Here is a 9,695-nt window from a genome sequence, read left to right as displayed (position 1 = left end):
TACATATATATATATTTTTTAAAATCTATCTAGTTTGCAAAAATGTTTCCCTTGTAATATTTGTACATAGCAACTACAGCATGATTAAATGTTAAATGTTTCTACTGTTTCAGCATTTAACTAACCCTTACCAAAGTGCTTTTATTGTGTAACACTATCCACACACAAGCTGTAAATCCTGGTCTCCGTGTCAAAGTGCTCTGCTTTGCATACCCACAATCCGCTTCCCTATGATTTTCATGTAGCACAACTGAACATAATCCAGGAAGTACGATTTTTGCAAAATGTATTTGGCATAACAAATTAGTATACTAACATTTCAGGGAAATAGAATTAAGCTTAGAGAAAAACCTTGGTCATGGTTGAAAATAAGTAACAAATTCTACTTTGTCAAAGTCACACTTTAAATACCCAACAAGACACCCTTACTAAGGCTTCTCTCCTCCAGCGTGAAAGCCATCCAAATTATTCCATGGTACCATATGATCTTTTAATTAATGAGAAAAGAAAAAAGGAACAAAACTTTGGTTTTCATGCACAAATGAAATGAAGATTCAAAGCTAAGATACTGAGAAGATTTGAAGAATTTGTTAAGGAGCACGCTAAGCTGTACAGTGATCTCCAGCAAAGACCGTGAGAAAGCGGTTTTGTGGTTTGGCTCTGGACCCCCGTGTCTGCTCTGTCTGTGGCTGCCAGTCAACCAGAACACTAATCTAACAGCAGATAGGATCCCACCCATCTCAGCCCTTTGTCTCCTCACGTACTGCGATAATAATTTATCTCAGCTTTTTATCTGATTTTTTTTTGTGTGTGACCCCAGTAGTGGGACTGTGGGTGTTTACTTATCTGATTATGGATTTTTATTTCCCTCTTTTTTAAACAACTCATGTTTGGAGAAGCAGGGCACCTTTACACATATACAAACACATATACATATACACACACACACACACACACACACACACACACACACACACACACACCTCTGCTGTGAGACTTTTCTATCTATTCACCTTGCACTGGAAACAACAGGTGATAGCAGACCACATGTTCTGGCACATGCATACACACACACACTTGTGCTTTCCATTTTGTTTTGATAGTTTTATAGGTGTCTGGGGCTCGCTGGAGACACTGTGGTCGTGGGAAAGCTGTCTTCCCATCAGATGGCAGCTCTGTGTCACCACTGCTCTTGTCTGTAATCTCCTGTTTTGTCTCACTGAAGGAGACTTTGTCAGGTAGGACAGAGCGCAGCAGAGATTGCTGCAGTATAGATTAGGATAGACCTCACTGCAGACGGCTATACCACAATGTCAGTTCCTCAAATATGGAAGTCACACATATTAACTGTGTCATATAATATGGAAACTTAATGGCTACAGTGGTAGAATAATAGTTAGTTTTTCTTTTTTTTTTAACCTTTAAGCTGTTATCAGGTTGTTGATTGTTGCTTGGTGGTGGAGCTGAAAACTGAATGGCTGCAGTGTTTCATGGCGGAGAGGTTTTGTATCACTTTGTCACTTCAGCTTTATTTTTACCGCAACAAAAATGTAAGAGCTGCACTTCTCAGTGTAAAAGCCAAAAACACAGTTTTAGCACCAAATACAAGATGGATGAGGGGAAAGTTTAAATAATCATCTTCCAAATGGTTGTCAGTATTTGAGCCCAAATATTGTTTTATAATTGTACCTCAAGCCTGAGTGTGCAATGGAACAGAACAGATTTTTTTGCTGGCACACATTATATTTCGTAGAGGAATTCTCATCCAACAAAAATCAATTCAGTTTGATTAAACAAACCAATCAAATTCTCCAATTCAGTTGCTAGTAGAATCACTGATTTCAATTGAAATTGGGAAATAAAGTTTTTGTAACATAGCTATTTTTGTTAATGTCTCCTACCTAGCTAATGTGAGGTAGCTAGCTAAAATCTGCCACATAAATATGTCATTAAGTAAGTTAGTTTGCTACCTTCATCACTGCCAGCTGCACTCACTTAATGTACTCACTTATAAAGAGAAAACTTTAACCGTGCCTCTAACAATGCTCAAAATGTCGCCTGGCACGCTCAGGATTGAGGCACATATATAACACTATAACGAGTTGAAAGCTTAGGTGTCCCACCACACTTGTCTTGTGCTGCATGTAAGGGGCTCATAATCCAATTTTTCCTCATATTTGCCACCTGAGTGCAGTAGCTTGTCTTCATTAGCGGTGATGGCCTGGAGTGAGTGTGTCAGGCTGATGGGTTTCCTCTGTCTTGCCTGCTAGCATGAGCAAGTGATTAACTCAACGTAAGGTGGGTAAGTGGTTCCAAGACAAGACACCCATGGCTTTGTATGTGCTTATTTGTTTGTGTCTGCATGGATGTATGAGATGAAACATAAATGTTATGTGCATGTGAAAGATTGCTTGCGCATGGTGACTCACACCCCACTGATTTGCTGAAGGAATAGTGTTTTCGCTGGCCGCCCCCCAAATGACTAACTTATCACCTGGCTGTGTGTTTGGCCCTGTAGCGAAGACAACACCGCTCAGAGTTCATAAAACGTGCGGGGTTGCACACATATACACAATCGGAGAACGCAAATGCATCAGCAAGCTCGTTAACCTGGTGAGGCAGCTGGATTTGTCGTAAGCAAGAATCCACCTTGTCAGGCTCCAAGCTATTCTCTTGTGGCCGAACAACAGTGGGTTGGACCAGTCTGCGTCCTGTGAGGGAGCAACTACTGGAAGCTACAGGTGTGTCTTAGGTGTGATGAGCTACTGTTCCTTAACAACAAATGGCGGCTCCCAATAGCATCAGCTTTATGAGAACTGGAGAGTGTTTCTTCACGGAAAGAAGATTTAAGAACTGAAGGCTTTTCTCCAAAGAGTTTGATTTATCCAACTGGCTTCACTGGTAGTGAAAAAACGGGATGAACGAATAATCCAACTGGTTGAAGTTAGCCCGTGATAGACAGTGATAGATGGTTAATCCAATCACCTGCCAAGTATTTTTTGAAAGTGCCTGCCCTTCAAACAGATGGTTCTGTGTAACAAACCATCTGGTGCGTCAGGTTACAAACTCACAACAATTCATCTGTTTTTATCACAGCTCCAGATGTGGCCTGCTGTGTATATGGGCAGGTGTTTGATGCGGAGTTGCTGGAATAGTGTATTTATTGTGAATGCTCAGCACAAACATACTCACACGCACACACTCACTCACTTTGTACAGACATCTTGGACACAGGTTTACACACTCTCTCTGTCCCTGTCTGTTCCTGTTTCTCATCCAGAATCAACACGATTTATCTGCTGAATAGACAGCAAGAGAAGTTGCTGCAGGTCGGGGCATTGACATCTTTCAAAGAGAGGACGACTGCACACTATTGTATCACAAATGTTTCACTTGCTCTTCTTTGAAGCATGTGTTAGATACAACCTTAAACATATGTACACCACCTGGTGGCAATATATAACCAGTATATAACCAGGTGGTTAGATTAATCTAATCTAACCACCTGGTGGCAATATATAACCAGTGACATCACCAACGTGTTAAAAGGTAAACCCGAAGTCATCACCAACGGATTATTCAGCTTTTGAAAACAATACATCAACTGCCATTTACATTATATGGTATCACTTTATTTTACATAACAATTACCCCCCTCGCCTGACAGATCCACATAAACCCAATGAAATACAGTATGTCTAGGTGACCTGCTGTACACTGGATAAAAAACAAAGCAATTAACTCAAAGTCTACCACTGGAACAACGTTTCTGTTTTCCCTACACTTATTATCAAATGAAATAGTTTTCCAGGGATCTATAAATTATTGAGAAACTCTGGACCTGTAAAAGAAACATAACATGAAAACTATATCACTTAAGAGCATGGCCCAAAAATGTCCAAATTTCCTAATAACACAACTTCAAAAAAGGAAGCTAAAAGTAAGGGCGACAAGTAAATTGACGAGTCAGCCGCCATGTGCCAGTTGATCAGTGTCCAGCTTCTTTCTTGGTTTTGATACAAGTGTGTGGTTTGCTTCCTTCACTCCTCTGAGGTCCTGTTTGCTCTCCTCGAGTCATCATGACCCTCTCGACTGCCTGCTCAGCCATCCCTAAAGCCCTCATCAACCTCCCAGCATAAAGAGAGGTCACTATTCAGAGCCACTCTGCCAAATTGTCTTTGTTGCCAGGCAGCTGTAGCATTGCAACCATTTCTATTACCTGTACCTGTTTTCCTGTTACCTGCCTGTAATCAGTTTTCTGCCTCACTACCTGTTGCTACATCCTGCTGCCTGACTGACGACCTGCTCTCCGGCCGTAGCCCCGTTCTGATTTGTTTTCCTCATGTGACATGACGTCCTCATGACGAATGTGAACCGACTTTCACCATATTGACTATGTCAGCGTCTGGACCAGCTGCTCGTTCAAGTCATGCTGTCTGTCTGCTTCTCACTCTCCCAAAGGTTTATTGAAGAAGATTAAATGAATAGCCTTAAAGCAAAATGCATATCATTTGCTGTGCCTGTGTTTTTTTTTTTTCAGCAAGTTGTACAGAGGGAGAAGACAGGAGGTGAGAAAAGTCATGCAGCTTAATATCATGAGCAGTGAAGTCTAATTTCAGTAAGTTTAAATGAGTTTGCAGGCATATCCAACCTTTTAATTTGTTTGGGAGGATTCTTTCTAAATGAATTCATATCAAAAGAAAAGACTTGCCTCAGGAAAGTGAAAAACAATTTCAAGGTCTTCTAATGTTCTTCCTGGTTGTCTGACACTGAGGTCTGACAGCTCACTAAAGCTTTATCATAACATGAAGAAGAACTTTATGATTTCACTTTTTTTTTTTTTTAATGTGCTGTTTTTCATTGCCATTGTGAAAAAACAGAGTAGATCACATTGAGACTTTAATGGTGGCCCTCCCCTCCTCTTTTCAAAACATCTTGTGAGAGAATAATTTGGAGAACGTCAGTAAATGTAGCCTGAGAAAGTGAGATGAGCCATGAATCCCTGTCCGTGCATTTGCTCACACAATCATCTCCATAATTACCGGGTTTCAGCCCAGTACTTAAGTGTCTTGCCATTAAAAGAGACTTTTGGTATTCACAGCGTTAAGGCCAAGATACACAAGCTACTCTTTCAGGCAATGTCAGTAAATAGTGTTGCCAGTGGAAGGCATACAGGGAAGATGGCTGACAATGAGGACAAAATCCTTGATCTTGATTATAAAAAACTGCTGATGGGCTTGTGGTCGGCAGTAAAATCACCATTAATGGTCCTCGAAGTGTCGCTAAATATTGGATCTACACTACAAATGGGCTGAGAAGAATAGAGTAGATTTTAAGTACCAAGATAAAGTTGGGAATTAAAAACATTGCTCAGTAACACCTTTACCCCAGTTGTTGTGTGAGGGGAAACTGTTACTGTTTTAATATTTCTTACATGTTTGTATGGTCATTGCTGGGATTTTATTACAATGGGTTTCCTACGGTTGAGTTGGGTCGTCTTAGTTAAACCTGGAGCCAGTTGCTCCAGATCTTTCCAAGTTAAAACCTATCCTAATTACGGTACAATGTAAGATACTAGATTTACAAATCACTAAATTAATTAAGCAATATCACCCGAGAGGGACTGTTGTTGTACTGAATATCAGCACAGGTGGGATTCGGTCGTAGGTACGAGGCTGCACACATCACAACCTTGAGTGTGATATTGCTTTTATACAACAGTTCTACCAGTGCCACATTAGTAACAGTAGCTAATAAGCAACCACAGATTATGATTTGTTTGTTAGGGTTATATCGCAATTTATTTGTCTACACCAACACAAATAGTTCTGCAACTGGACTGGTACTGGACTGTTGCTAAGCAACACATAAACATTTTCCTGACCTGACGACATCATATGAGCGCACATGGAGGTGTGCGCTGAAGTATCCAGGCTTCTTTCCCTCCTTCGTCCTCTTCTGATGACCATACATCATTTAATTCAAATGTTAGTTCTGTAAATATTTTCATCTTTGCAAAGTTTGTTCCCAGTCCTGTTATACTCTATATCGGCAATCATGGCCAATCAAATTACTTGGTCGGAACAAACTGTTGTATAAAATGACTTGTACTACACAAGCCTCAAGCCTGTAGAGATTGCTTGTTAGCTAATATTCACACCAAGCAGATGCAACTGCTATAGTGAAATTAAATGACAAAACTAACGTTAGCTTGCTCTATGACCCATGTGGACTGAAGAGTAAAAGAGAGAATATGGTCGATACATCTGACCTAATGGAAATGGAGAGAAAACAGCTTTTTCAAGAATTTTGGATGAAAGCTGAGATTGATGGTAATTTTCAGGAATAGACACGTTTTTTGATCAGGGAGTGAATGACACTGGGACAAAGCCACTGATCAGGGAACATTAATTATTGATAAAACACCAGGCTTTACAGTGTCCAGCACTTACTTAAGTTGACATGGGGGAATAATGTACAAGGGTTCATATGTGAGATAATTATGAAGAGAAGGCCGAAATCAGTTCAAAGCTGAAGAGAACTGACGAGCATGAGCTTAACTGGGATCGTAGGAAGGAGGTGAGACCTGAGATCATATAGTGTCAATTTTGCTAATGAGGAATCTTAGGAGATATTCACAGGTATCTGGTGTTGCTTCATGACAATGACGGCCATGATTTGTGACTACATTGTTTAGCACTGTATTTATTGTATTAAATGCAACTTTGGGTCTATGGGCGTGTTTGAAGATGAACATTATTTGGTTCTCTCACCATTGGTATTTAGTCTGACAGTATGTCAGCTGCTGGTATCTTTTTAACATTTACAACCACTTAAGACCATTTGAGCGGCGGATGACCACAGGGGTGGTGAGGCTTCAGTCAGCTTCTTTTTTAAAAAATTTAATAGTAACCATCCTAATTACTCAGTTTTAGACACATAAGCCTTCCCTTCGGATTAGCATTGCTCTCTCTCCCCCTCTGCAATGTTTACTGCCTAACTGGGTTGCATCATTAACCCTCTGTAGCTGTGGGGCTAATAACACAATCCCAAGTGTCCATGGCTCAGATCTCCTGAATAGGGAGATTGTTGGGAGAGAGTGATGGGGTTATCACTCATGTCAAATTCCTGGCCAAAGTGGCCACTTTGTTTGGGAAAAAGATCTGGCTTTGTCACGGCTTGGCAGTCATTCATTTCCCTCGACTGAAAGAAGCTCAAGACAGCGGAACAAGACCTCAAAAGATCTTGTAAATCCAAAGTAACACTTTAGTTTTTTCGATTACTATTAAAAATTTACATGGCTCATGGCTGCTTTCAGCAAGTGTCATGGCTTGTTGGCCCATTAGTCACATTCACATCCATTCATAATCCACCACGTGCTCCTGTCATCAATCAGAAAACAATCTATTTTCTAAAAGGCCTGGAAAACTGGCTTCTTGGAGATATGAGATCTGAGACCCTGAAAGTGAAGAGGGACACTTAATCACTCCCAATATGGACTTAGTGAAAGACTCTCTACCAGCCATGACATGCAGGGATAATAAATACCTCAAGTCATCAATTAGGAAACTTAAAATATATATAACTTGGCCGGGTTAAAGGTGTAGCTGGCCAACCCTGAGTGTGTATCAGCACAGTTATAATAAGGTGTGATGATGGGTAAGGTCACACAAAAGATTATGTTTCCACATGCTACAAAAGGTTAGTCACACAAGATTAGTGTAACATTACCTGGTAACAATTAAGTTAAAGGAAGTTTCATATGTATCAGAAATATGAGATGTCATCGATGCATGTTATAAAACAAGGGTCTGATATACATTAGTTAGATTCCTAATCATCTCCTGAAAGAAAACCCTTCTTCTGCAACTTCACTGGAAATTTTGGCCAAGCTCTGCTCTGTAAAGTGCTGGGTGCACCATATCTGGAAATATTTTCTCTCCTTGAATGATTACTACACACCTACACTTGGAGCAGTGTCATTTTTGAAGGTTGAGAAATCAGAACCAAATTGCTGCTCCAGCCTTCTCCCTCTTTCTCCTGTTGACAGTCCAGCTAAATGTCAAATCTGTCAACGTCTACCACTTTACCCCAAGCGACAAAAGAGGGGTCGGGTTGCTGCTGCGGTTCAGTGTTTGCTAGGAACCAGGAGAGGCTTGACACATGAGAGGCATGGATTTGGGAGCTAAAGATATTTCACTTAAGTACAACATTTGTATTTAATCTTAACACATATTTAACCCAGTATGACATCGTGAGTGAGTGTAAAGCTCTCACTAATGTGTTTTTTTTTTCTGTCTAAATTTCAACATTTTTCTTCCCAATTAAACTGATTGTGAATTCTGTAAATAAATGAAATAACTGAAATAATAGCTCAAGTGAATGCCCACCAATAGTGTAAAAACGGGAGGACTTCTAACGTGAAAAATTCCCAGGAAGTTTTCAGTTTCATTATTCTTTACTTAAAGATGCTGTCTGGTATTTTCTTGTAAAGAGTTAATCTGTACTTTCACTGTTTCTCAACAAAATGCAAAATGTATCTTTGAGGCCTCACAAACTTGTTGGTCGCATTTCCTTCCTCATAAAACATTTATAAAGCCAGTATTTTAATATTTTGAAAAATGTATTGTTTACATTGTTGATTTCACAGGCTAGCAGTGCTCCCCTTCCCAACTGTTGATCAGTGGATTAGCATTAAACTATATTTGTACATGTGTTTCCTTGTAAGTACAACATACAAACATAACGGGGTCCCACTCATAGCACTACTAGCGGTCAAAACCATCACACGGTCCCTTCAACATCAGTCAAGATTTCTGACAGGACAGTGACAAGTATTTCTGTCATTGTTCTGATGAAATTAGTGTTGGAAAAATGTATATCATACTGAATTTATTAAGACAACAGCCAACCGTCGAGCACGTTTTGAGTTTATATTAACCAGGGAACAGGAGAAATTAGGATTAAAAACCCATCTCTAATATAGACCTTTGACAAATAAAGGCCTGGTTGTCTTTGCCATTGGTCAAAAATTGAGAACCATTTGCCACTATTTGAGGATTTAAGATAGCGGGTCAAAGTTTGTTGAGAGGTGATTGAGAGATGAAGCAGAAACGTGAAGGTGACAGTTCAAAGTGAGGAAGTACACGTGAAGTCGAAACGAAAAAGCTTCTCACATGCTTGCCTCACTGGCACTTCGGTGTTTGGAAAGTTGGTTTCACGTGTGCTAATGCTGGGTGAGTGTGGGCAGGACATACATCTTTAATGGCTAATGTTGAGACACATGAATGACAAGTGCTGTCAGACCCATTTTGACTAATCGGCGTCTGCTGCTTACCGAGAAGACGGCCGATGACACGTCCACTGAAAGACACTAAGGTATGGTGTCATCACCTGCGGTTTTTCAGCCATTACATCAGCCGGTGAAGCTGGCTGTGACTCTGATGAAATTCTTTTCATTTTCTCCATTTTCTAGTCCTCATCATTTCTCAGCATCACCCTCTGTCTCTATCATCACTCCCTTCATATTCCACCATTCAGATATTACCTATTTCAAAAACATTTCAACCAGAAAACCTTGAGGCTGGATGAGAAACAAAAAAGAGAAGTAAACAGTTTCTTCTCTGGACTTCAATTAGACTGTTTATCAATAGGATTGTTGTCTGGCTGTAAAGTGAAAGATGGGAACCACATTC

Source organism: Seriola dumerili, unplaced genomic scaffold (genome assembly GCF_002260705.1).
Source record: "Seriola dumerili isolate Sdu_G_001 unplaced genomic scaffold, Sdu_1.0 BDQW01000002.1, whole genome shotgun sequence".
NCBI lineage: Eukaryota > Metazoa > Chordata > Actinopteri > Carangiformes > Carangidae > Seriola > Seriola dumerili.
This window is presented reverse-complemented; position numbering follows the sequence as displayed.